Source organism: Dasypus novemcinctus, chromosome 7 (genome assembly GCF_030445035.2).
Source record: "Dasypus novemcinctus isolate mDasNov1 chromosome 7, mDasNov1.1.hap2, whole genome shotgun sequence".
NCBI classification, from domain to species: Eukaryota; Metazoa; Chordata; class Mammalia; order Cingulata; family Dasypodidae; genus Dasypus; species Dasypus novemcinctus.
This window is the reverse complement of record NC_080679.1, coordinates 105483058-105509504: the sequence shown is the minus strand read 5'-3', so window position 1 is coordinate 105509504 and position 26447 is coordinate 105483058. Positions and strand designations below refer to the sequence as shown.

The following is a 26447-nucleotide window of genomic DNA, read 5'->3' as shown; positions in this document are numbered from 1 at the left end:
AGTGCCATGCCATGCAGGGGTGTCCCCCGTGTAGGGGAGCCCCATGAACAAGGAGTGCACCCGTAGGGAGAGCTGCCCAGAGCGAAAGAAAGTGCAATCTGCCCAGGAATGGCGCCACACACACATGGAGAGCTGACACAAGATGACACAACAAAAAGAAACACAGATTCCCGTGCTGCTGACAACAACAGAAGTGGACAAGAACACACAGCAAATAGACACAGAGAACAGACAACTGGGGTTGGGGGGGGGGAGGGGAAGGGGAGAGAAATAAATTTAAAAATGTATCTTAAAAAAAAAAGAGGAACAAGGAGGAGAGACCAGGCAGACATCACCTGCCATCTTGCTTCAACATGTAGCAAATGACTTGGGGTGAGAAATCAACCTTGAATTGGACTCTTTACAGCCTTGTGACTGTTAAGGTTCTACCCCAAGCAAATACCCTTTATAAAAGCCAACAGATTTCTGGTACTTTGCATGAGCGCCCCTTTGGTTGACCAATATACTGACCTATTAAATCTATTCATTTGTAAACCAACCCTTGCCCCAGAGTGAAAACTCAAGTAATCCTTATGAATTTGCTGGTCCCTCGTAAGGAACAGGAAGTCACATGGTCACTCTAAATGGTAAGTCTCAGTTCAGTTAATTTAAAGTGACTAGTCCCCGATAGACAAATGGAGAATCTAATGTGGACTATATATTATATAACATTATTGTATCATTACTGTAAAGTCCTGGGTGTGATAACAATATTGTGACTCTGCAGAATACCCTAATTCTTAAGACATACAAGCTGAAGGATTTATAGGTAAAGTGTCATTTTCAAGTAGCCCCACCTCATCCCCCATGTCCTCCTTAAAATATATATACACAATATATACTTGTGGCCAAATATTAATAACTGGTAGAAGGTATAGAGTGTTCATTATATTGCCATTTCAGCATTCTGTAGGGTTAAATTTTTGAAAAACTTGACAAATAATCAAAACTGCAAAGTACGTTTAACACTAGATCTTATCTTCTCCACTCAGCTCAGGCCTGCCCTAAGCTGGCCACTATCAGGATGCCTCAGTTTGCCAGGGATGCTGAAACCACAGACTAATTAGCTTCAACACAGGAATTTGTTGTCTCACAGTTTTGGAAGGAAGTCCAAAATCAAGGAGTCAGCAAGATCATGCTTTCTTGGACATCTGTAGTGTTCTGGTGGTAGCATGCTGGCAATACGTAACACTATCTCTGCCTCCATCACATGGGCATCTCTCTCCCCATCTGTCTCCTGCTGTCTTGTACTACTGTTTCCAAACTTCCTCTGCTTATAAGGACTCCAATCATATTGGATTAAGGCTTATCTTGATTCATTTCGCCTCATCTTAACTAATAGGACCTTTGCAGAGCCCATTTTAAAATGAGTTCATATTCACAGGACCAGTGATTAGGGCTTGAACTATCTTTGTGGGGGACATGATTCAATCCATTCAAAGAGGGAAAACCAAGATCCTCCTCACCAAGTAGTTTCTCTTCTGCCATCTTTCTGAGTTTTCTAAGCCCACTAGTGTTAAAGGGGGTTAAGAGAGGAGAAGTCAGGAATTCAGGAAAATTTTTATTTGGACTACTACTGCAGCAAAACAGCAAAGGGCTATGTGGATACATCAGGCATTTAAAGCCAGTTCTTTCTCTCTTAGGCAGTTTTTGTGCATTCTTCCAAGGCTGAGATCTTCCAATTACAAGTCTCCCTCAGCCAACAGCTCTCTCCTAATGGCCTCTCAGTTCCTGTCCCTGGCAGTAAACCCCAAAACCCATTATTGCTGGGATCCTCTTACCTTAGCAGAAAACTTTCTTAAGCACTATCCCTTTTCAAATAACACCAGACTGACATTCACATCCTGAGATGAATACACCTTTACCTGTTCTCAGCAAGGAGTAAAATTACTTCTCAAACCCAGCCCTACTGCCCTAGAACACACCAGCTTTTCCAGGTGTGAATCGGCCCTGGTATCGTGTCCCCAGCTGAAGAAGCCAAGAATTCCAGTTGAAACCACTGTCACTAGGCCTCAGAAAAGATTCTGACACCCCTGACGTTTGTGGGTACAGGGGTAAAACACATAGCACTCCAATGACATTCCAGAAAATTTGACCTGACTAGATCTTCTTTCCCCCTTTTTATATCCTCTATGTGAGTGAAGAGATTCAGACGTCACAAAACCAGCCTTCCACAATTCTGCATATGGTCTAGCTCATCTTCTGGGTATAGCCACACCTACTGAATATTGGTGCCTCAAGTGAAAATTCCAGTTTGTCATCCTAGAAATTCTAATAATAATGTAGTGCCTATATACACATCTTGAAAACCTATTGTGAGGACAAAACACCTATACATGTAAAGTATACAGAGTGCCTTGGCAAAGAGTAAGCTCTCAATATTATTTGATTGTTACAATTTAGAGTTTTCTTTTTTAAAATTGCCTATAATTATCTAGCTGGCCAAATGATACAAAAAGTATATCAAATGATAGAAATGAATGAATGGGGGAAAATGGCAATATGCTCTTTTAAATAAGCCATTATTTTGTGATACAGCAATCCCATGCCTAGATACACAGCTGAAGAACTTAAATTTTAGACCATACTGAAACTGTATAAGGATGTTTATCACAGCTTTCTTTGAGGGGTAAGGAGGTGACCCAGGTGACCGCTACCTGGATAATTTAAATGTAAGTAAACTATATTTAGAAGTAATTAACTAGTGATGATTTATCTAAAACCAGTATCAAGTGAAATAAAAAGCTGAAGATTTGAATTTAAGATACATAAAATATTAAAAAACACTATATTTTTCAAAGATATGTACCAATTCAAGAGCATACAGCAAATACATTAGAATGTGTATAAGGGGAAGTTAGGGTAGAAATGGAAAATCAGAGTAGGAATTGGGATTCAAGGAAAGAAATAACACCATATAATAAGAAAAAAGGTCTTGTCCAAACCACTGGTGACAGTATGCCATCAACTAAGGAGGAAGATTAACAGAGCTTTAGGAGAGAAGCGGATTTGGCTCAAATGATAGAGCTTCCGCCTATGACACAGGAGGCCCAGAGTTCAAATCCAGGGCCTCCTAACCCGTTTGGTGAGCTGGCCCACATATAGCGCTGATGCGCACAAGGAGTGCCCTGCCACACAGGGGTGTCCCCCACGTAGGGGAGCCCCATGTGCAAGGAGTGCACCCCTCAAGGAGAGCCGTTCCACGTGAAAAAAGTGCAACTTGCCTAAGAGTGGCGCCCCATACACAGAGGCTAACGCAGCAAGATGGCGCAACAAAAAGAAACACAGATTCCCGGTGCTGCTGACAAGAATGGAAGTGGACAAAAAAAGAACACACAGTGAATGGACAGAGAGCGCAGACAACAGGGTCAGGTTGGAGTTGGGGGGGATAAATAAAAATAAATCTTAAAAAAAAAAAAACAGACCTCTAAGAACCGGGGCCTTAAGAATTTTTTAAGCACTGTATTTCCTTTCCCAAATACCTATGGATTTTTACTAGGAGGAACTTTTATTTATATACTATTTAATTGACTATCTGTTTACTAACATCCAACATACAGAAAAAGAGAAAAGAAGTTTTATTTAGTCAATTGTGAGGCCAATGTTTAATCTTTATATAACATAACAAAATACATACCTTTAATGACATTAAACTATGAATTTCCATGCTAGTAGTTATTTTCTAAACAGTAATTTATTCTCAGATAAGTCAATGTTAAAAACAAGTTTATAACATATCAAGTAACTTTCTTCAAATCTGTAAAAACCATCTAGTAGCACTCTGCACCTTTGGATGCCAAATTATCCATTCCAAAGCCCACTTTAAATTTTAGCCTCAAATTTCTAAACATTACTCTTGGAGCTTAAAAATAATACTTTCCAAAGATGCAAATACCATAACCTGAGATCACACAAGCAATTGGACCATCTATCTTATTAAACACAGAATTAGACACAAAAGGTAGCCATGAGAGGCTAATTTTAAAACCACATGGGAAGCAAATGTTAAACATTAAATGTCACGTTCCTTTAACTGGTGGTGAATCACAAACCAAACTTTTAAAGGCTGCTACTCCTCCTCCAGGATATGTGTCTTTTGTATCTTTTTAATGCCAGCATAGGCACCCAGCACATTGTGGGTCCTCAAGAAATATTTTTGAAGGTATAACCTCAACAAATAACAGTAGGTATAAATAAGTACAAGAGTGTATAAAATTAAGCAATGACAGCTTTCACTATCTGAATGGCTAGCTGAAAAGCAGCCTGAAAAGCACATTTGTTCCTCCATAATTTATACTAGATATATACCTCTGAGAACCTAAAAGGGCAACCAAAACACCCAAATGCTCCTTCTCTGTATCACCACATTATCTATGTGTTGCCACATTTGTATTAAGTCCTTGAGGGTTAACTTGTGTTCACCCCAAGCCACCACAAGTGCTGGCCCTCCACAAAAAAATACCTATTGACCAAACTAGGTTAAACTAGAGGACTCCCATAAAAGTTGAGAGAGATACAGACTATATCAGAAATGTGTGGAGCACCACCTCACATTGCCCACAGCAATGTATTGGGTAACCACGATATAGGTCAAATGAATGGGCCCTTTATTTCTACATGTTCCCTAAAACTATAGCCATGCAGAAGGATGTCACTTTAATTACACTTTTTCCCACAAAGAAAATCCAGACCTTGATGACTTCACTGGTGAATTCTAGCAAACATTTAAGAAAAAAAATAATTTTAACAGCTTAATTGAGATAAAATCCATATACTACACATTTCAACTGTTTAAAGGGTACAATTTAATGGTTTTTAGTATGTTTAAAATTGTGCAATATCACCACGTTTAAAAACACTTCATCAACCCTAAAAAGAAACTCTGAACTCATTAGCAGTCACTCCCCAGATACTTAGCCTTTGGCAGCTACCAATCTACTACTGTCTCTATGGATATGCCTATTCTGAATAAATGGAATCATACAATACGTGACCTTTTGTGACTGGCCTCTTTCACAGAGCATAATCTCTTCTTGGCTCAACCATATTGTAACACATATCCATACTTCTTTTTTATTGCCAAATAACATTTCACTATGTAGATGTACCACACTTTATCCATTTATCAGTTAATGGACATTTTGGTTGTTTACAATTTTGGGCTATTGTGAGTAATGTTGCTACAGTTTTTTGGTGGACATTTATTATTTTTATTGCCTATAAAATACCTCAAAGTGGAATTGTATCACATGATAACTCACTGTTTATTGCCTATCCACTATTTTACACTCCAACCAGCAAGGTTATCAAGGTTCTTCAGATACCTGTCAACACTTGCAATTATGTCTTGTTTGATTTTAGCCATGCTAGTGGGTATAAAGTGGTTTTAACTTGCATTTTACAACAGAATGATGTTGAGCATCATGCGCTTATTGGCCATGTGTATATCTTTATTGGAAAATGTCTATTTACTTTGCTTATTCTTTAATTGTGCCATCTTTTTATTGTTGAGCTATAGGAGTTCTTTATATATTGTCACTACAATCAGACATATGACTTACAAACATTTCTTCCCATTCAGTGGGTTGGCTTTTTCCTTTCTTATGGTGTCCTAGAAATGCAAAAGTTTTTAAATTTGAAGACATCTAATTAATCTATTTTTTTCCCTTCTGTCACTTATATTTTTGGTGTCTTTTATAAGAAGACTTTTCTTAATCCAAGGACATGATGATTTATTCCTATGTTTTCTTCTAAGAGTTTTATAGTTTCATTCTCTCATTTAGTCCTGTGATCACCTGGAGTTAATTTGTGCATGGGATGTAATAAAGGGGTCCAACTTCATACTTTTTTTTTTTAAGCTATCGGAGCCAGGGATTGAACACGGGACTTTCTATGTGGGAAGCCAGCACTCAACCACTAAGCTACATCAGCTCCCAAACTTCATACTCTTGCTAACAGAGACACAGCTGTACAATCTCCATTTGTTGCCACTGAATTATCTTGGCAAAAGATCTGAATACGTCACAAAAGAAGATACGCACATGGCTAATAAATAAATTTTCAACATCACTGGTAATCAGGGAAATGCAAATTAAAATCAAAATGAGATATCACTACATACCCTCTAGAATGTCTAAATTTAAAAGAATGATAATACCAAGTGATGGCCAGGATGTGGAGCAACTAGAACTTTCACACACTGATCGTAAATAGGGTACAATCACTTTAAAAACAGGTTGGCAGTTTCTTATAGAAGTTAAACATAATCTTATGAAATAACAGACAATTCTACTCCTGGATATCTAACCCAGAAAAATTAAAACATATGTCCACACAAAGACTGGTACATGAATATACATGGTAGCTTTATTCATTATAAGCAAAAACTGGAAACAATCCAAGTATCCATATACAGGCGAATAAGCAAACCAAGGCACACTCAAACACTAGAACACTACTGTGCCATGAAAGGGAACTACAGATACATAGAGTAGAATTATGAGTTGCAAAAACATCAGCTGAAAAGAACGCTAAAGTGTGATTCTATTTATATGAAACTGCAGAACAGGCAGAACTAATTTATAGTGAGAAAAATCAGATCAGCAGTTGTCTGGAAAAAAAGATGAGGAAGGAAAGAGTGACTGCAAAAAAGTGTAGGGAAATGTTTTGAGGTGATGGAAAAGTCCTACACCTTGACTGGAGCAGTAGTTACAGGGGTGCGTCTATTTGTCAAAACTTGTTGAACTATATACATAAAATAAGCACATTATATGCAAATTTTACCTCAATAAACTTGGTTTAAATTAAAAGGAAGCATAACATTCAGACACTTGGAAATAGCATCATTCCCCAAAGATGCTAATAAAGAACAAATCAAGTTTTCCTACAGGTTTCCCTATATAGTAAGTACCTGATTATCTTTTCTTGATTCATATTATGTTGTGTTTTGGGTTTTTTTAAGATTTATTTATTTATTTAATTCTCTCCCCTCCCTCCCCCCCCCCCCCCAGTTGTCTGCTCTCTCTGTCCATTTGCTGTGTGTTCTTCTGTGACTGCTTCTATCCTTATCAGCAGCACCAGGGCACTCCTTGCACGCATCAGCACTGCGCATGGGTCTGCTCCACAAGGGTCAAGGAGGCCCAGGGTTTGAAATGCAGACCTCCCATGTGGTAGGCAGACACCCTATCCACTGGGCCAAGTCTGCTTAGGAAATGCAGACATTATAAAAATTTAAGTAAAATAGTAAGTTAATGTGCAGAAAATGATAATGAAAAAGATAATGGGGTGGGGGGCTGTCATTTAAATAGAATAGTCAGGGAAGATCCTAGTAGGCATGTAACATTTCAACAAAAATGAAGAAAGGTTAGAGAACAAGCCAATCAGTTCTCTGGCAGAAGAGCATTCATTCCAGGCAGAGGCACTAGCAGTTGAGAAGGCTCCGAGGCCAGCTATTTAAGGAACAATAGGAGTGGATGGAGGGTAGTAAACAAGGACTAGTCAAAAGATGAAGTTGTAAAGGGGATATTATTACAGTCATATATGATACTACAAAAACTTTAGCTTCTAGAATGAATGAGATAGAAAACAATTGAAGTTTTAAACGTAAGAATGACAGGATTTGACGTGGTTGTTTTTTTTTAGTGAATTTTATTTCAACTTAAAAAAATAAAATAACAGACAAAAGGCAGCTTGATGAATTAGGGAAGCATTACTCCAAAAATTTCTATCCAGGCACATTTCTCTTATTTAATCCTGAAAACAAAATCAATTACTTCTCCAGAGTTCAGAAAGACCTATGAAATGAGCACAGATTAAATGACATGACCAAGGTATCTCTGTTAATGAAGAAAATTATGGGAAAAAAATGTTTAATCATATTCATATTTGACTTATGTTTTAACACGATTATTCTGGCTGCTGCAAAGAAGACTAGATTGAAGTGCTAGGCTGCAGGTGGAAGGAAATTAGGAGACTAGTAATAAGGAGGTATGATAAGTTGAATTATGTACTCCAATTTAGAATTGTTCTTAATCTTTAGCCACATTCCTGTGGGTGTGAACTCCTGAATAGGTCCTTTTGAAGATGTTATTTTTATTAAGGTATAGCTCAGCTGAATCACAATGGGCTTTTTTTTTTTTAAGATCTATTTTATTTATGTCTCTCCCCTTTCCCCCACCCCCCAGTGGTCTGTTCTCTGTGTCTATTTGCTGTGTGTTCTCCTTTGCACACTTCTGTTGTTGTCAGCGGCACGGGAATCTGTGTTTCTTTTTGTTGCGTCATCTTGTGTCAGCTCTCCGTGTGTGTGGCGCCATTCCTGGGCAGGCTGCACTTTCATGCTAGGCGACTCTCCTTATGGGGGGCACTCCTTGCGCGTGGGCCTCCCCTACGCAGGAACACCCCTGCATGGCAGGGCACTCCTTGCGTGCATCAGCACTGAGCATGGGCCAGCTCCACACGGGTCAAGGAGGCCCAGGGTTTGAACTGCGGACCTCCCATGTGGTAAGAAGATACCCTAACCACTGGGCCAAGTCCGCTTCCCACAGTGGGCTTTTTAATCCATATTACTTAAGATCTTTATAAGCAAAAGAAATTGGAACACAGTTATTCAGAGAATGACACTGGAAGGAGCCAGAAGCTGGAAGCCAGGAGAAACTGGAAGTACAGAAAGAGGAGAGATCACCACGTTAACAGGAGGTAGAGATGCAAGCAAAGGAACCCCACGATTGTGACAAGCCAGCACCAGAAAGCTACAGGCTTTGGAAAGAAAGCATAGTATTACCAAATCCTTGATTTGGGGTTTCTGGCCTCTAAAAACGTGAGACAGTAAATTCTTGTTGTTTAAGCCAACTCACTGTGTGGTGTTTGTCATAGCAGGCTAGCAAATTGAGGCAGGAAGGTATTAAAATAATCCAAGTAAGAGATGGTCACGGCTTGAATCAGGCAATAGTGAAGATCATAAGAGGTGGTTAAATTCCAGATGTATTTTGACAGTACAGCCAACATAAACTACTGACAGATGAGCTGTGAATTTGTGGGAAAGAGATGGGTCAAGTATGACTTCCGGATTTTTGGTTTGAATAACAAAGATGGACTTGGATGGAAAAGACTAAAGATGAAGCAAGTATGAATGAAAAGATGAGCTGAGTTCAGATTTAAATACCTTTAAATATCCATATAGCAATGTCAGAAAACATTTGGACATGTCTGGAGTACAGAGAAAGACTGATTATAAATTAAAGCTTTTTATTATATTTTTGCAAATAAATCACTGAGGAGTTGTGCATGTGTATGTGCAAAACTTTTAAGACCTAATCTATACTTCAATTTAACGCATTAGGGCCTCAGCACTGAGACTAATAGACTGTACGTTTCCTGATTTACGTAAATCCACACAAATCTGCTAGGCACTTCGCACCTTTATTTTTATTTTCACATCTGAAATTCTGCAATATGGATAGATAAGGTGTGTATTTAAGATAGTAACATGAACAGACACATTCCTGGAGCTATAGCTATTTAAAAGTGACACTAGCATCAAGACACTCACTCTTATTCTGGGAATAAGAATGTTTAAAAAACAATCACTTGTAATGAAACTAATTGCACTGCCAAATGCTTTTTGGGATCACATGTAAAAATCCTCTTCTTTATATTTTTACTGTTTTAAGTTATGGAGAGTAAAACACCAGTGATTAGATTTAGAAGTTTGGTTTTGACGCTTATAACCATACAGGTTCTAAAGTGACTAACATTTATATTTGCTAATGCATGCTACAATTTATAAAACGTAAACATTTTGTGCATTACTAAAGAAATTCACAAATGACATATAAAAATATCAGACTTCAACTGGAGTTAGGATAGGGGCAAGCATGCTTAAATGGTGGATGAAACCATTTTTTAAAAAGCAAAATCTTCCTATTCCTGTGTGAATGAGGAATTTTCCCCAGATGTTCACCAATTCCTTATTCCATGGCTTTGATTATTCTCTCAACTTTGAATGTCTTTCCTTTCCTCTGATACCCTTCTTTCATTTGAAGTCCAGCTCAAACTCAGTCACCTCCACAAAGCCTGCCTGAACCCAACATTCTCACAGCATTGGTGCTTTAACATCTAGAGCACCTACTATTCTGCCTTGGATTAAGTTTAGCCATTTACACTAAAGCAAATGCTCCCTGAGGGCAGAAAATGTCTCAGTCATTTTTACCTTCCCTGAAATGCCTAGCATGGAACTTTACATATACTATTGTAAGTACTCACTAAAGGTTTGTTCAGCTAACGTAAAATCTCATCAGATGGCTGAACTCAGCGAGAAATATGCTTTAATTTTCTTCCACCACTCTTTGAATTGGATATGAAATTTAAAGTGATGGCCCCAATACCCCGATCCCAGTCCTTCAAAGAGAAAGAACATAATAAGTTTTCTCAATATTCTTCAGAGCTCTTTCACTTTCTTCCCCTTCATTCTTCACTACCTTATACCTCCAAGTCACAAAAGGCAAAGCAAGAGGGCCAAATGTTCTATGTGCCTAGTTGCCACAGACATTTACTGGCTGACCGTGACGTGGGATGATTTATTTCCCCTATATAATTACTAGTAGCACCCTCTTTCACTCTCAAAGGAGCCCAATTTGGACAATACATGATAAGGCTTCATAGTAGACTGGTCATCATAAGTCAAAACAAGCAAAGAAGCCGGTATCTCCACTTGTATGGTTCCCTGGTATGGGGGATACATTCTCGAGCTGATCTCTTGCTACCCCACCCTTATATGGCAGGCAGCCCTCCCTGGCAGGGTCCATCAAAATAATCTCAAGCCCAGTTACCTTCCATGGTGTCCACTTGGCCCACAAAACTCATGCCTTCTTACCACACCAGATGATCAAATGCACACAGTTCTCACTGCTGCCATATTGCTCAGAATGCCACCTCAGCTGGCTCCAGTCGTTTTCCTCCCTACCAGGGGCCTATGTTCAGAAATGCCCCAAATCTCAAGAACTTTCTGGAAGGTGCTACTGCAGCATCAGGAAACAAGATTTTACAGCTCATTGAACATCCAGATGAGAAGCTGAATACAATCTACACTTCTGATAAACACATCCAAATCTTGGGCTGGGAACAAAAGGCCCTTTGGGGAGAGATAGGGAAATGTCACAGAACCAACTAGATTAGCAACTCTTCACCTGAATGACTCTTTTAATCCCTCTTTTCTAATTGGGAAGTGATGTCACAGGTGAACCATAGCTATTCTCTTTCACAAAGTCCACACGGTACCTAGCATCCCTCTTCAGAATGTGGGGTTACTTATTGCCCGCAGTTTGGTTTTTGAAGCTTAAGCTGAAATACTGAAACATACAAGTTCTAGTAATTATTCTATTACCTGAAGTGTGATTCCCCTAAATTACATTAACTGCCTACCATTAAAAGGGACCCTTAATTTAAAGCAATTCAAAGTGAAATAAAGATTACAAAAGGGGGATTACTGACTAAGCAAGACAAGGAAAAGTTAAAAAAAAAAAAAAAGGAATTCCTTATCTAGTCATATAAGCTTTACCTCAGTAGATTACAGTATTATAAATTTGAAACATCTCGTTTAGCTATAAAGGCATTAAATGAAAAGCCACTGCATAAAATGGATACTACCCATATTAAAATTCAGATTAGGGGAGTGCATGTGGCTCAAGCGGTTGAATACCTACCATGAGGTCCCAGGTTAAGTTCCTGGTGCCTCCCGAAAAAACAAAAACAAACAAGCAAAACAAATGAAAAAACCAGCTCAGGGAAGCCATGTGGTTGAGTGCCAGCTTCCCACAGATGAGGTCATATGAGGTCCTGGATTCAATCCCCAATCCCCAGTACCTAAAAAAAAAAAAAAGTATATGCGACCTACACAATGAAATTAAAATTAAAAATTCTGTACAACAAAATCAATAATTGCATACCCATTTAAGTTAATCTTAGATATACCTTAACTCATTAAGATTTCTTAAAAATAGCTATGTCGTAGGGAAACAGAAGTGGCTCAAGTGATAGGGCTTCCACCTACCATATGGGAGAACCCAGTTTGATCCCTGGGGCCTCCTAGTGAAAAAGAAGAGAACGCGTGCCTGCGTGGCGAGCCAGCATCCATATGGTGAGCCAGGGCCCACATGGAAAGCTGAGTGCCCACATGGTGAGCCAGTGCCCGCACAAGTGAGTCACGCAGCAAGATGATGACACAACAAAAAGAGAGACAAAGAGGAGAGTCAAGGTGAAGTGCAGCAGAAACCAGGAACTGAGGAGGCACAACTAACAGGGAACCTCTCTCCACTTTAGAGGTCCCCAGGACCAAATCCTGGTGAATCCTAGAGGAGAAAAATGAGAAGAGAAGACCAAAAGAGAAAAAGATACAGAAGATCACACAGCGAATGGATACAGACAGCAAAAACAGCAGGGCGGAGAGGGAGGGAACAGGAACGGAGGGGAAATAAATCTTTTTAAAAAATAGATATATCATAAAAGCAATAGTTATTTTTCAGGTATTTCTGAAAAACACTCCTCAAAGTTCTCTGGCTATAGAAGTAGTATTTAGAACAAACTAGTGTCTATTCTTAGTACAAAGTGCAGAAAGTGGCAGGTTTGAACTAAAATCACGTGGTGGGAATTTTTTCCATTTTTTCAAAATTAAACAGGGGAGCCGATGTGACTCAGTGGCTGAGCACCGGCTTCCAATACAAGGTCCTGAGTTTAATCCCTGGCCTCAGTACTACCACAAAAACAAACACACAAACAAATAAATAAGATCTCCTGTGACAGAACAATCCTACTTCTAGGTATTTAACCCAGAGAATTAAAACAAGTCTTCAAAATGACATACAAAATTTCTGTTTACAGCAGCTTTTCATTCATAATAGCCAAAACCTAGGAAAAAACACAAATGTCCATTAAAGGGAGAATGGATAAACAAATTATGGTAAATATTAATAGAATACTTCTCAGTAGCAAAAGAGAATGAATCACCAATACACACAACAATATGACTAAATCTCAAATGCACTGTTTTGGAAAAGAAGCTGCATACAAAGGAGTACACACTATGATTTCATATACATGAAGTTCAAGAAGAGTCTAACCTAATTTGTAGAAATAAAAATCAGGATAGTGGTTGTCTATGACAGGGGTTTTTTTTTTTAAAAAAAAAAAATTATTTCTCTCCCCTTCCCCACCGCCCCTCCCCCACCATTGTCTGCTCTCTGTGTCCATTTGCTGTGTGTTCCCCTGTGTTCACTTGTATTCTTGTCAACAGCACCAGGAATCTGTGTCTCTTTTTATTGCATCATCTTGCTCCATCAGCTCTCCACGTGTGGGTGCCTCTCCTAGGCAGGCTGCACGTTTTTTCGCATGGGGAGGCTCTCCTTACAGGGCACACTCCTTCTGTACATGGGGCTCCCCTATGCAGGCAACACCCCTGCATGGCACGACACTCCTTGCATGCATCAGTACTGCGCATGGGTCAGCTCATCACACGGGTCGGGAGGCCCTGGGTTTGAACCCTGGACTCCCATGTGGTAGGCAGATGCTCTATCAGTTAAGCCAAATCCACTTCCCATATGGCAGGGACTCTTAACCTTTTTTGTTCCATGACCCTTTTGCCAGTCATAAGAAAACCACAGAGCCCTTACCAAGTCCACACTATACTGTATATTAATTAATTAATATATCACACCTGCACCAACATGTCCTCACAAAAATAAGGTTTTTTTGAATTTTCAATTCAAGCTCACGGACCACTGGTTAAGAACCCCTGGTCTACAGGAAGGAGAGGGAAGGACTGATTGAAAGGGAGGCATAGAGGAACTTTTGGAGAATAATAAAAATGTTCTGTATCTTGAATGGGATTAGGTAATTATACGGGTGTATACCCATTTCAAAATCCATTAACTATAAACTTAAAAGTAGGTGCATTTTATTGTATATAAAGTATCCCAGCTAAAAAAGATTTTTAAAAAGTCATATGTGACATCTTATTTCTGAATGTCAAGGACAGCCTGTTAAGGTAAAGCATAAAGTCTTGCAGAAATGCTAAAAATTGGTGACAATATTAACAAATCTATAGCCTAAATCAGATTCTAAAACACAAATTCAAGTCAAAAGCATTTACCCACTGTAATAAAAGATACAAGGATAATTTTGCCCTATTAAAACTTCTAGGAGGGTTAACAGAATGAATGGGATAATCGATATGTCTTTTCTTGGGAATCATTACCTAGATCAGAGTGAAGAACAATGCCTCATGTTCGGCCACCATAAACCAATACAACTGTATTGTAAAGATGACTCTTTTCCTCTGATCTGGTATTTTCTCAGCATACTAGCAATATGTGACGAGATTACTACATTTCATAACACCTATTTCTAGATCAATTTTCCTGCTCTCCCCAGGTTTTCTCCTTTTTTGAGCAAAAACTATCTAGGAATATCATGTAACCACTTCCCTTTGGAACAGCCCTCCTTCTTTCCATTAGTGCAACTGATTCAATTGTTTGCCTATGATTTGTAACTTAATATTTTCCATTCTACCATTTTGCTTCAATGATATCAATATTCTTTTCCTGTCTTCATTACCACATCCCTTGCCAAGATGCCAAAGTACAAATGTTTAGTCTATTTATCACACTGCCACTTCTTTAGGGACCAATAATAAAACCAAAGATCCCTTACCATTTCACTCAAAAAACCTAACTGGATCATTTGACTCTTCAAAGCCCTACTGCAGTTGTCCTCTACATTTAGAAATGATGCTGCTAAAACACTATTCCTAACCGAATGTGTCCTTTCCCACATCACAGTTCTCACTTTTACTGGCTTCATGACACTATTATCCAATGTTATCATTCCACTACCCCAAATTGTTTAGTAGTCATCTTTAACTTTATCGCACTGCTTAAAGCACTTTTTCTAAACATTCTACTTGTGAGTTAATCCAATTCAGCTCATGGTACATAAACTGGTGGGGTGGTTCATTATCATCCATCCATCCTTCATGTATGGATTCTGTACTGTGGCATCAGTTATACCTGAAACTTTAAACACTACTACACTAACTAAAATAAATTAGTTATATATATAAAAATAAATAATATGTATTAGTTATAACCAATATAAGGACATTATTATATAGTTGGAAGTGTTCTAGAGTCCAGATACAATACAAAGGTATCATCTCACTACTCCCCAGAGAGGTTTCAACATCATTCTACAGCACCAGAGCGTGCAGTCATTCGTAAAAAAAAAACTTATCTTAAAATCTTCTCATAATGTGCGCTGGCATTTCAGATTACTTTTTCATTTCTTCATTTATCAGACAATCACTGGACAGAAAAGGCCTATGCACAAAACGAGCCACTAGCTTTAGGATTTTATATTTTCACTTCTTACTGTGAGGTTGGATATATCTTCATTTCCTCATTAGAAAACTGTATAAATAGCACCTGCTTTTAAAATTGTTGCAATAATTAGAATTGACTTATTATGGTGGCTTAAAGCTATGTATCCCAGAAAAACATTCTTAAACTTAATCCATTCCTGCAGATGTGAACCCACTGTAAGTAGGACGTTTTGATGATGTTGGGTTACTTCAGTTAAGATGTAGCCTAACCCAAATCTGGATGGGTCTTAAGTCTACTACTGGAGTCCTTTATAAGCAGAATGAAATTCAGACAGAGAGAAAACCAGCAAGCTGAAGATCAATGGAACCCAAAAGAGAAGGAAGAGGCTGCCTTGTGCACTGCCATGTGACAGAGGAGCCCAGGACCAAGGATCACTGATAGCCAGCCCCAGAATGCCAGTCTTGGCAAAGAAAGTATCACCTTGATGGTACACTGATTTGGACATTTTCCTAGTTTCAAATTCATGAGCTAATAAATTCCCATTGTTTAAGCCACCCCATTGCATGGTATTTGATTAAGCAACCAAGGAAACTAAAACACTTATGCAAAGTGTCTTATTCAATTCAATACCTTATAAATAGGAGGCTGACAAAAAACAGTACATACAAACCACTCTAATTCCACTAATATTCTTACTCTTGTACCCTTATCGATCAATAAATACTGAGTGCTCATCTATGATGTTATCATCACATTTACAATCTCATCCTAACTTTTACCATTCCATTAATTTCCCAATGCCTAGAATAGCTTTCTCCATTCACAAAATTACCTCCTACTCTCCTTAAAGCCCAGTTTGAAAGAGCTTTAACTTGGAATTATGAGGTTAGGAAGAAATGGGATGGGGCAAGAATCCACCTAAATAGTACTAAAATGAACCCAGTAATATATGCCTAGTGTACCCTTAACTTACATTAATCTTTCTCCAAAAGTCCACTGTCTTCCTCATGTCCTATAAAAAAAAGAAAAGGTCCTTTGTAAAAAACATAATTGGTGGAGAAAAAGATGCAAATGATTATTCTCAAGACCCTCCAAATTCCAATGTTTTGGCATCTCAGAAACTATTCATGAGAGCTCACCAGAGGGTGGGGTGGGGGTTGGGGGGCAAAATTAAATATTCATTTAACCACTGATTTAAACTAGTTTTAAACACCTGGATTTTCTTCTTCCCTTGATTATACTCAACAAATCAATTAATTGGTAAAGAACCATTTTAAAAATTAACAGATGCTTTGTTGCAATTGTGTTCTCAAATTCAATTAAACAACACACTATTATGCAATGAACTACCTAAAAGTACTCACCTTATAAGATGTCTTCTCAATTTCAAAATGGTCAGGTGAATTAAGAATAACTGTTACTGATCAAGCTATATCTATACACTCTTCTGTACATATATTTTGGAAAAGGCTTAGATAAAAGGAAAACATAATGGCTGTAATTCACAAATACTCTATTTATTGTCCTCTCCCCCTTACTGAAGAAGGTTATCAGAAGGACACAATGGTCTGCCTGATCTGAATGAGCTATCCACGTTAAGTCCACATATTTATTATTAAATATATATGATAAATGTATCTTAGCTATAAAGTAGAAAGGTGCTTTCTAGGTCCTTCCTAAAGTGCCTTATATGTAAAAATGGCAAAGTTTTCCAAATATTAATCACAATAATCCCAAACCCAATCCACAGGACAGTTGAATTATGGCACAATGAATGAAAGAGCATTTATTTCAAAATCCCTGAGTTCTAGGATCTAAACATCCATAAGAACATCCCTTTCATTCCAGATTCAAGAGTTTAAGGCATTCAAATGCTTCAACACACCTGTCGTTCAGTTACGAACACTGCTTCAGTGAAAAAAATAGCTTAAAAACCATGAAATGAAATAAATTCACATGATTCTGATCTCTAATCTGACTTGTAAATTAGATGTGTGTAACTTCTACTATCCAGCAACCTGCAGATCTTTTTTCTAGCAGAATGGCTATGCTAGCTGCACTGCACAACTAAAAACATCCAATGGTGGCAGTGGCACATTGACAAACTGAATAGTGTATGCCTTGAATAAAGATTTCAAGGTAAGTCATGAGGGAACTTTTTGTTCGTAGATGAGCCATCTGAGCTATATAAAATGTAAACCATTTTATATCCTGGGCTGCTGGTGCTTTGTTGAATACAAACATGAATGACAAAAAAATATTGAAGACTCACAGAGGAAAAAATGAGATTCAACTTTGACAGAATCCACCAACCTCATTTCCTAGCACTTTCAAATCTTCTATTACTGGTATAAATAGACAGATATATACCAAAAGCAGGGACTCTAACCATATAAAATACTGCTTTTTGGTTCAGCAAATACTTTGATGTTCCAATTTTACTGTGATTCAAAAGCTTAGAAAACATATTAGTTTAATTCACACCTGCTGGCTAAATCATTTTTAAGTGAGGTTAGTTAAAAAGACCACAAATATTAATTTATTAAATCCACTGTTCCAGGCATAGTAATACATACAGTATGATTTTCTATTTACTATTGAATTCAAGAGCTTACTCAAAAGGATGTTTTCCTAGAAAATTCTGGGTAGTGTAGCTTTTGCAAATAAAAACATATTTTCAACACTCTAGGGGAAAGCACAATTTCAAGAATCCCTGAAGCAAAAACTTCCATGTGAAAATCATAGTCCTCAAATTAACCTTTTTAGTAAACAGATGTTTTTCTTTACTGTATTTCCCTTAGCATAGAAGAGCCCATACTAAAAGGTGATCATTAAACAAGCTTCACAAAGACAGTATTTTTAAAGTTTGATTACCAAGGCAATATACAGTTCCCAAGTAAAGTTCAAATTCGCTTCAACCACCATCATCTCTCTCACAAAAATTAAAAATTAAAAAAATTAATCTATTTTATTTAGTCATGAAGTCCTTGGAATTGCAGTAGGGCTTGATGCCATATTCGTATCACACTCCGCCAGTCATCCAAAGAATATGCCAGCCTTCTTTTTCAACTTCTTTGTCTATAGTGCATCACTGGACCCAGTAGGCAGCTCACCCAATTTCAGTAACGGATTTTGGCCCTCTGTGCATAATAGACGAAAATCCTTATGAAGTATCCAGTTTGTCTTATAGCTGAGAGATTTGAACCTGCTGCAGATGTCACATCTAAATTCTTGAATGGATTTTTATCATCAGTGTCACCTATAAAACAAGACAGTGTCACCAACAGCATCTATTTCAGTACTGCTAAGCTTTCTGCATCATAGCTGATAGTCATTTCTTTTCCTAAAGCAAGAGTCAGCAAACTAGAGATGGTAGGTGAAAATCCAGCCCACTGCCAGGCCTTGTATGGCCCCTGATCTAAGAATGGGTTTTTACATTTTTAAACAGTTGAAAGAATATTTTGTGACATGTGAAAATTATATGAAATTCATATTTCAGTACCCATAAATAAAGCTGTAGTAGAACACAGCGACGTTCATTCAGTGATGCATTCTCTATAGCCACTTTCGTGCTACAATGGCAGTCTTAAGTAGGTGTAACAGAGACCATATAGTGTAAAATATTTACTATCTGGTCCTTTACAAAAAAAGTTTGCAGACCCCTAACCTAGATTTTTTGGCAGGAAAGTAACATGACACTTAGTATCTGTTGCATAAAGAAATTGGATGGGAAGACTATAATGATCCAGTTGTTTTCCTGCCTTACTTACATCTTCATTCATTCATTCAACAAATATTTGTTTATGCAGGCCCATCCCTCCTGTCCAGACAGCTATATTCACTTTGTGCTCCCCTTTGGCTCAGGCTTGCTTCAATTCAAGGGGTCAATATTGCCCTTGGGAATGAAGAAGACAATAAAATCAGCTTCAGGTCAAATTCTAGTTCTCCTATGCTGAACTCTACCATGTCCTGAGCCCAGCTTTGGATTTCTGCATTATATCAACTGTTCTCCATAATGGGCTTCCCGTATTAGCTACTAATCTTACCAAAGTCTAGAGATGGCAGGGTAGTGTACTGAGTCACAGCAGTCTTGGAACTGTGCTGAGTGATCATCAGTGCTGCCTCTGCTCCAAAAGCCACCCTGTTATTTGAATTTGTTTGGGGCCCCTTGTTAATAGCTTGCATATCCCAACATTCTCCTGGCCTGCACTTTCCCTCTCCTAAGCATGACAGACCCTGGAGTTAACTGCTTTCCTTTCTTTTTTTAATTGTTTTTTTTTAATATATTTTTAAAGATACTTAGATTTTACAAATATCATAAAAAATATAGGGAATTCCCTTATGCCCTGCTCCCCTCACCTCCCACATTCTCCCACATTAATAACATCCTTCATTAGTGAGGTACATTCATTACAATTGATGAACACATTTGCCACTAAGTGTGGATTAAAGTTTAGATTATAGTTTACACTCTCTCCCACACAATTCTGTGGGATATGACAAGATTTGTAATGCCCTGTATGTGTCATTGCAGTGTCACTCAGGACAATTCCCAAGTCCCAAAAACGCCCCCGTATTACTCCCTCAGAACCTCGAGTGGCCACTGCCTCTACCTCAATGATATGATTTCTTCTACTAGAATCACAGTGTCTATAGTAGAATACCAGTAAGTCTACTTTAGTCCATATTTAGTTCATAGTTCTTTCCTTTCCCCAGTCCTGAGGATTCTGGGATGGTTATTTCTACTCCACCCCTAATTGAGAGGGTGCTGTGATCCCATAGGGTCTACAGATGGGACTCTCTTGCTTGCAGTTGTAGGCTCTCTCAGTTCCTTGGTGTGGTAGTTGTCCATCATCACCTCCATGTTAGTTGTCCTGAGTGAGACCAAAGAACTGGAGAGTAGGTGTTGCAGCTCCAATGAGACTGAAGGACCAGCTAAGACTGTGGCCTATCAATCTATGAGTTTCACCTCCCCAATTGGCCTGTCATTCTGTTGCTTGAGCTCAGTTCTTTCAATAATCAAAAGTAAGGACATAACAAAACACAATTCTAGATAGACGGATTTCCCTACCTAGGAATACCCAACTTAAGACGTCTCTCATTTTTTAGCAAGTACTCCAAACAAGAATATATGAACTCCAAGCAACATCCAGATCACCCCTTCTTTTTCCCTCCATCACTATTAGTTAGCCCAAAGTTTGTCTACCTGTTTCATGGGAGTATTATTCTTCCTCCACCCACTCCTTGGGTGCTAATCTCTTGAAACCTCCTTCAGAATAAATACAGGCTTACGCCTCACCTGCTGCTATTAAAACCCAATCAATCCTGTTTCTATTGTGAGGAGAAAAAGGGGACTTACCACTACTCTTGGACTGCAATGGGGAAAGAAATTTATTTGGTGGACTTCTAAAAATCAGAACGTAACTCTTCACACAAAGATGGTAATAGTTCATAATGAGGCTGAAATGCTCATACTATTAATGGCACTCTAGAAGTCATCTGTAATTCATATTATAGCATTGCAAATAACTGATTCATAAACACATCTGGAACATAACCCATGCATAAATTATGGATTGACTCTACTGGAAAAGGGCTATGAAATGTCAGAAAGACATTACAGCAGAAATAGTCTGGTCTAAGGACTCCAGAGGAAATGGCATTTACTTTTAGCAAAGTGTGTTTCACTAGAATCATGATGAAACTGGCCATGATGGGCAGCTATGCACTGCATGCATAGCATACAGCCAAAAAAGTACTACCATGGGCAAGTTGACCGGAATGACCATTAAACATATTTCAACTTTGGGGCAGCAATCATATAAACAGCATCAATCTTAAAGAAAAACTAAAATCTCCTTTAAAAATACACACAGAGGGAGATGTAGCTCAGCAGTTGAGCTACAGATGTGAGTTCAATCTCTGGTACCTCCTTAAAAAATTTTTAAAAATTAAAAAAACAAAAACATACAGGAACCCTCTGTCCATTTCAGGAATGATGTGGAAGTTCAGTGACAAGCCTTCATAATCAGGAAAAGGAACCAGAGGAATGTAGTCATATCCCAAAGGAATACTCAAAAGATTAGAACTTTAGTCATGATGAGCCTAGCCTTTTTCCCTTAAATCAGTGGTTTTCAAACTTTTCAGTCTCAGGACTCCTTTTCATTCTTAAAATTTATTGAGGGCTCCCAAGAGCTTTTATTTATGTAGGCTCTAATTATGAATATCTACAATATTAGAAATCAGAGCATTTTTGAAAATATTAATTCATTTAAAATTTTAATAACATATTTAATAAGAAAAATCATTACTCTCCAAAAAAAAATTTAATGAGAAAAATAATACTGCTTTATAATTTTTGCAAATTTCTTTCATGATATCTAACTTAATAGAAGACAGTTATAGGGAAGCGGATGTGGCTCAACTGATGAGTGTCCCCCCTACTATGTAGGAGGTCCAGGATTTGGTACCCAGGGCCTCCTGACCCATGTGGTGAGCTGGCCCACGCGCAGCGCTGCCCCATGCAAGGAGTGCCATGCCATGCAGGGGTGCTCCCCGCGTAGGGGAGCCCCACGCGCAAGGAGCATGCCCCACCAGGAGAGCTGCCCTACATGAAAAATGCAACCCACCCAGGAGTGGCGCCACACACTCAGAGAGCTGACACAGCAAGATGATGCAACAAAAAGAGACAAAGATTCCTGGTGCCGCTGACAAGAATGCAAGCGGACACAGAAAAAACATAGTGAATGGACACAGAGAGCAGACAATGGGGTGGGGAGGAAGGGGAGAGAAATAAACAAATCTTTAAAAAAAAAAAAAAGATGGTTATATTCTAATATCTGCTTTCTATACTCAATCTGTTGTGATCTGTTGTTTTAATTAAACTACATGAAATAATACAGCCTCCCACAAATAAGGAGAAAAAAGGAGGAATGTGCTAATATTAATAAATTTTGGATAACTGTGTATATTCTTCTTTGATAGTACACCAAAGCTCAGCAAGTAAGATTTTCTTAAGAGTTGGTTATAATATGGAATCCAAAGCCATAGAACTTTTTGCATTGTTATTTGTTCTTCAAGTAGATCTTTTATAATTGTTAACACAATTCATAATTCATTATGCAATAGCAAAACCTTTCATTAACATCACCAGCCATCTCATCAGAAAAATCTTTAAATATTGAGACGCAGACAAGAGCACAAAAGGTAATACAAAATTTTAATCTAAAACTCGAATTTTATCATAGGCAACAACTACTGTGAGTTGTTTCCCTTGAAGTGACAGGTTCACTTTTTTTTTTTTAATGTCTGCCAATTACCAAAGTCTGAATAATTATAGTTTATCCAGTAGTCATTCTTTCAAGTGAAGATGATGTTTCATGAAAAATGTGGCTAGTTAAGCTTGCAACTCAATCATATAAGAGAGCCCATGTATTCTGGGTATGTAGACAAAGTACTGTTAGCACATTCCCCATTTCATCACAGAATATTTAAACAAAGTACACTCAAGGGTCTAGATTTAATAAAATCAATAATTTTTATGACTTCATCAAAAACATGCTTAAGTGAAACTGGCATTTGTTTTTTAACTGTGAATGTGTGGCAGTGATGAATATGACGATTACTTGAATACAGTTCAGAGCCACTGCCACTTAATATCTACTGAATTATTCCATTATACCCACCATAGCTTTAGCATCGGCAGGGCAAATGTCAAATCAGTGGAAAATGCAAACAAGTAGTATTACTTGGAAAAGAGTTTAACCTAAGAGAACCCCCTGAAAGAGCCTCAGGAAACCCCAGGGGTCTCTTTATACCACAACTTAAGAACTGCTGTCTTAAGGAAATACTGAAAACTATGAATGGTAAATTGCTATCCCAAAATCTACAGTAAAGATGTCTTCCCAACAACCTTTCTATTAGCTTTTTTACCCTTTATTACTCCTTGTACCTTTACTACCCATTTTACAGATGCAAATATTGAATCAAACAGGTAAAACACCTTGCACAATGTTACTCAAGTGTAAAGTGGATCATCTGTATACAAATCAAAGTCAGTTTGACTCCAGTCTAGACTATATAACATACCCTGCCTCTTTCTACCACACAGTATATCATTGTATATAAATAAAGTAATGGTTAGAAAAGTCTAAGATAGTTTTTAACGTCAACTGAGCAAGACCTATATTTGGAAAGATTTTTTACTAATTTGAAGATCTCCATCTTCAAAAGGAACCAAAACTTACATCCTTTTAAAATAGTCTATGATCTAAATATATAGTTCACTAATTCACATTAGTAAACACTTACCTGAATGAAAAAATAAATTAAGGGCCCTAAGATTACTTAAAAATAAAAAATTAAAGCCCCCAGGTGATATTATCATCTTCACTTTATAGAGGAGGAAACTGAAACCCAGAAAGGTTAAGTAACTAACTTCCCCAAAAGAACATTGTTCATAAATGGTAACAAGTCAGAATCCGTTTGGGCTGACCCTGAAGCCCAAGCTTTTCGATCACACCACCTGACATATATTTAGAAAAGCCTCAGGCAATGACCTAGGAACTGCTCACAAGGTTGGAATACAGAGCTTGCTGGCACCACATCCACTCTACCCAAGGCAATCAAGATATGAATCATCTTATATCATAAAGACCAAGAGGTAAAAAGGATTTTGGTGCACACTGAGAATTAAAATCCATGCTCTCAGGTGCTTTAAGCAAGGCATCTTTAGGTAATGTTAAAGAAAGAAGTAGAACTTAATTTACAGAGGTGTTAGCAAACATCTCTTTGGTAAGGCTTGCCTCCATTTTTAAAAAAAAATGTGTAAAGGAAAATGTCATCACAGCAACACAGGCTATCTACAGATTGCACAATACCTTTTAGATATCAGGAGCCCAGGGACACTGCAAACGTTAGCAAATGACAGCAGAAATCATGTTCCTAAAACTTTCTCCAACTCTAATCTATAGAATTTCCATTTCAAGTTAGGCCCTGTAAAGGTCATGTGCCAGTGTTTGCATTTTAAAGGCCTACAGTATTAAGATGGCTGCTCACTTAATATTAAACCCTAAGGTGGGCAAGGAAGGAATCAAGGTTTATTTTGGTACAATTCACCCTTATAACTTGTAGTAACTCAACTTTTGGTTAAGTGTAAACATCTGAGATTGGACAAGGAATAAGGTTTTAATGTCAAACAAACTGTATTCTCAAGGAGTGCCCACACACATGGTCTACAGGAAGGTGACAAAATGGAAGGCTGTGGTATATCACCTAAAAGGGCAGGTAGTACAGGCTAGAGATGAGCAACTATGCTCACCACAAAATATTACACTCTGGATTCCTTCTGTGGCAAAAGGGAGGGAAAAAAGCACTAAAGAGCAACTTTTCCTCCTCCCACAAATTATTGTAAGCACAACCAAAAAGAATCACAATCTAGGAATGTAAAAGCAGCTGACAGATATACAGGGGGAAAAAATTAAGATTGAGGTCATGTCCCTTGACATGCACCATTTACATTAAGAATTCCCCCACTTATCTGAATTAATTTCATGTACCTCATTTCATTCAGATAATTGAAGTTTTCCTTTTAGAGTTGTAAAGTGTTTACCTCAACATAATTAGCAAACTGTCCACTTAAAAACACCACTTCAAAAATTACCAATCCCTCCCCTTTACACATGCATAGTCTACTATCATTAAAAGTATGAGATTTTTAGTTCAATAGTCCTCTTTAAAAAATTGGTACAAGAAATTCTATTAAAAAAGTTATGGTCATTACTTTTTTAATACATAGTGTTTGCTTTACTTGTTAAAGATATGGTAATTTGGGTGTTCAATACATGACTACTATTCTGAAACCAAATTAAAAGCTTAAACTTTTAAAAGGTTTGATCACTTGCCTCAACACAATAACTGGGATTGCATGGGGAACAAAATCAAAGAGGTCTCTCTTTTTTATAAGCAGGCATTTAAGGGCCTTTTCATAAGAATTTACTCTCCAGTATATAATTACTAATGAACAAAAATAGGGCCATTAAGCGTACTTCTTTATAGCGCCATAAAACTTACATGTGTAAGAAAGATAAAATAATATACATGTATACGTGTATTAAACAAACTCAAGAAAAACTGAAATATGCAAAGCCTTATTATACAACACAGTGAAAATTATATACCTTTTTTCCTTAAGTAAATATCCTGCAAGATGAATGATGAAGTCATCTTTTATAAAGGTATGCCTATAATTTAAAATACAGACTCTGGTACTGACAATAGCAATGAAATGTCTACACTGTTTGCATGAATTCTAAATTTCTATATGAACATTGGTTTCTCACCCTGATAACTGAACTTATTAGTGGGACAAATTTATATCTAATCAATATTTATTCATCACCTCCAACGTGCCAGAACTGTGTAAGTGCTGAGGACCCTGCCAGGAACATGACAGATTCAATCCTAACCGTTGGAGTACATATAGTCTAGAAGAAAAGACAGATATTACAATTAACTAACATGCTACAGGAAAGTTAACAGACACCTAGTCAAATGAAAGCTCAAAACTGAAATAAGAAGACCAGGATAGAAAATCAAGCACCTGAAAATAACTGGCTATCACTGAAATTGGATAACAATCATCCATTAAATAGCTCAGGTAAGAAGAATGCAGAGAACCCAACAGCAGGCTAGTCAGGAAAGGGACCTATTTCAAGACTGGGTAAATCCAAGATGGTCTAGAGCCCTAAATGAAAAACTGACCCTTCAAAAGGGTTCAATCTGAACAGCCAAAGAACACAGCTCTTAGTTGGGCTGTCCTCAGTAGCTAAAGGGTCAAACTAGTGAGTGCAAGTCTAAGAGGCAGTATCACAGTATCCTGGCCCTAGGTTGAAGTAGGACCCTAACCACTGGCCAGTGCACAAGAAAGAGTAACAGTCCCCTGAGGACAGGAGGAATGACAAGGTCTGGTCAGGTGATGAGGGTGCTTAAGCAGGCTCAAGACAAGGTTCCAGTTCCACAAGGGACCTGGAATACAAAAAA

The 26447-nt window shown here is 37.9% G+C and overlaps 1 protein-coding gene across 50 annotated transcripts in view; it reads right to left on the bottom strand.

Moving 5' to 3' along the window:
• The window catches only part of GTDC1 (glycosyltransferase like domain containing 1), a 412173-nt gene that overhangs the window by 381456 nt on the left and 4270 nt on the right, over window positions 1-26447 (bottom strand). For 20 of the 50 annotated variants that reach the window (XM_058300976.2, XM_058300991.2, XM_058300994.2 and 17 more), the window contains exons 2-3: window positions 18282-18666; window positions 16381-16419 (exon numbers count right to left, since the gene is read on the bottom strand). The exons of 17 other annotated variants lie outside the window; for them this stretch is intronic. The gene's annotated coding sequence lies outside the window, so the exon portion shown is untranslated. Of the gene's footprint in view, window positions 1-16380; window positions 16420-18022; window positions 18667-26447 lie in introns of all 50 variants that reach the window. 13 more of the 50 variants (XM_058301002.2, XM_058300980.2, XM_058301021.2 and 10 more) reach the window with 3 other exon arrangements.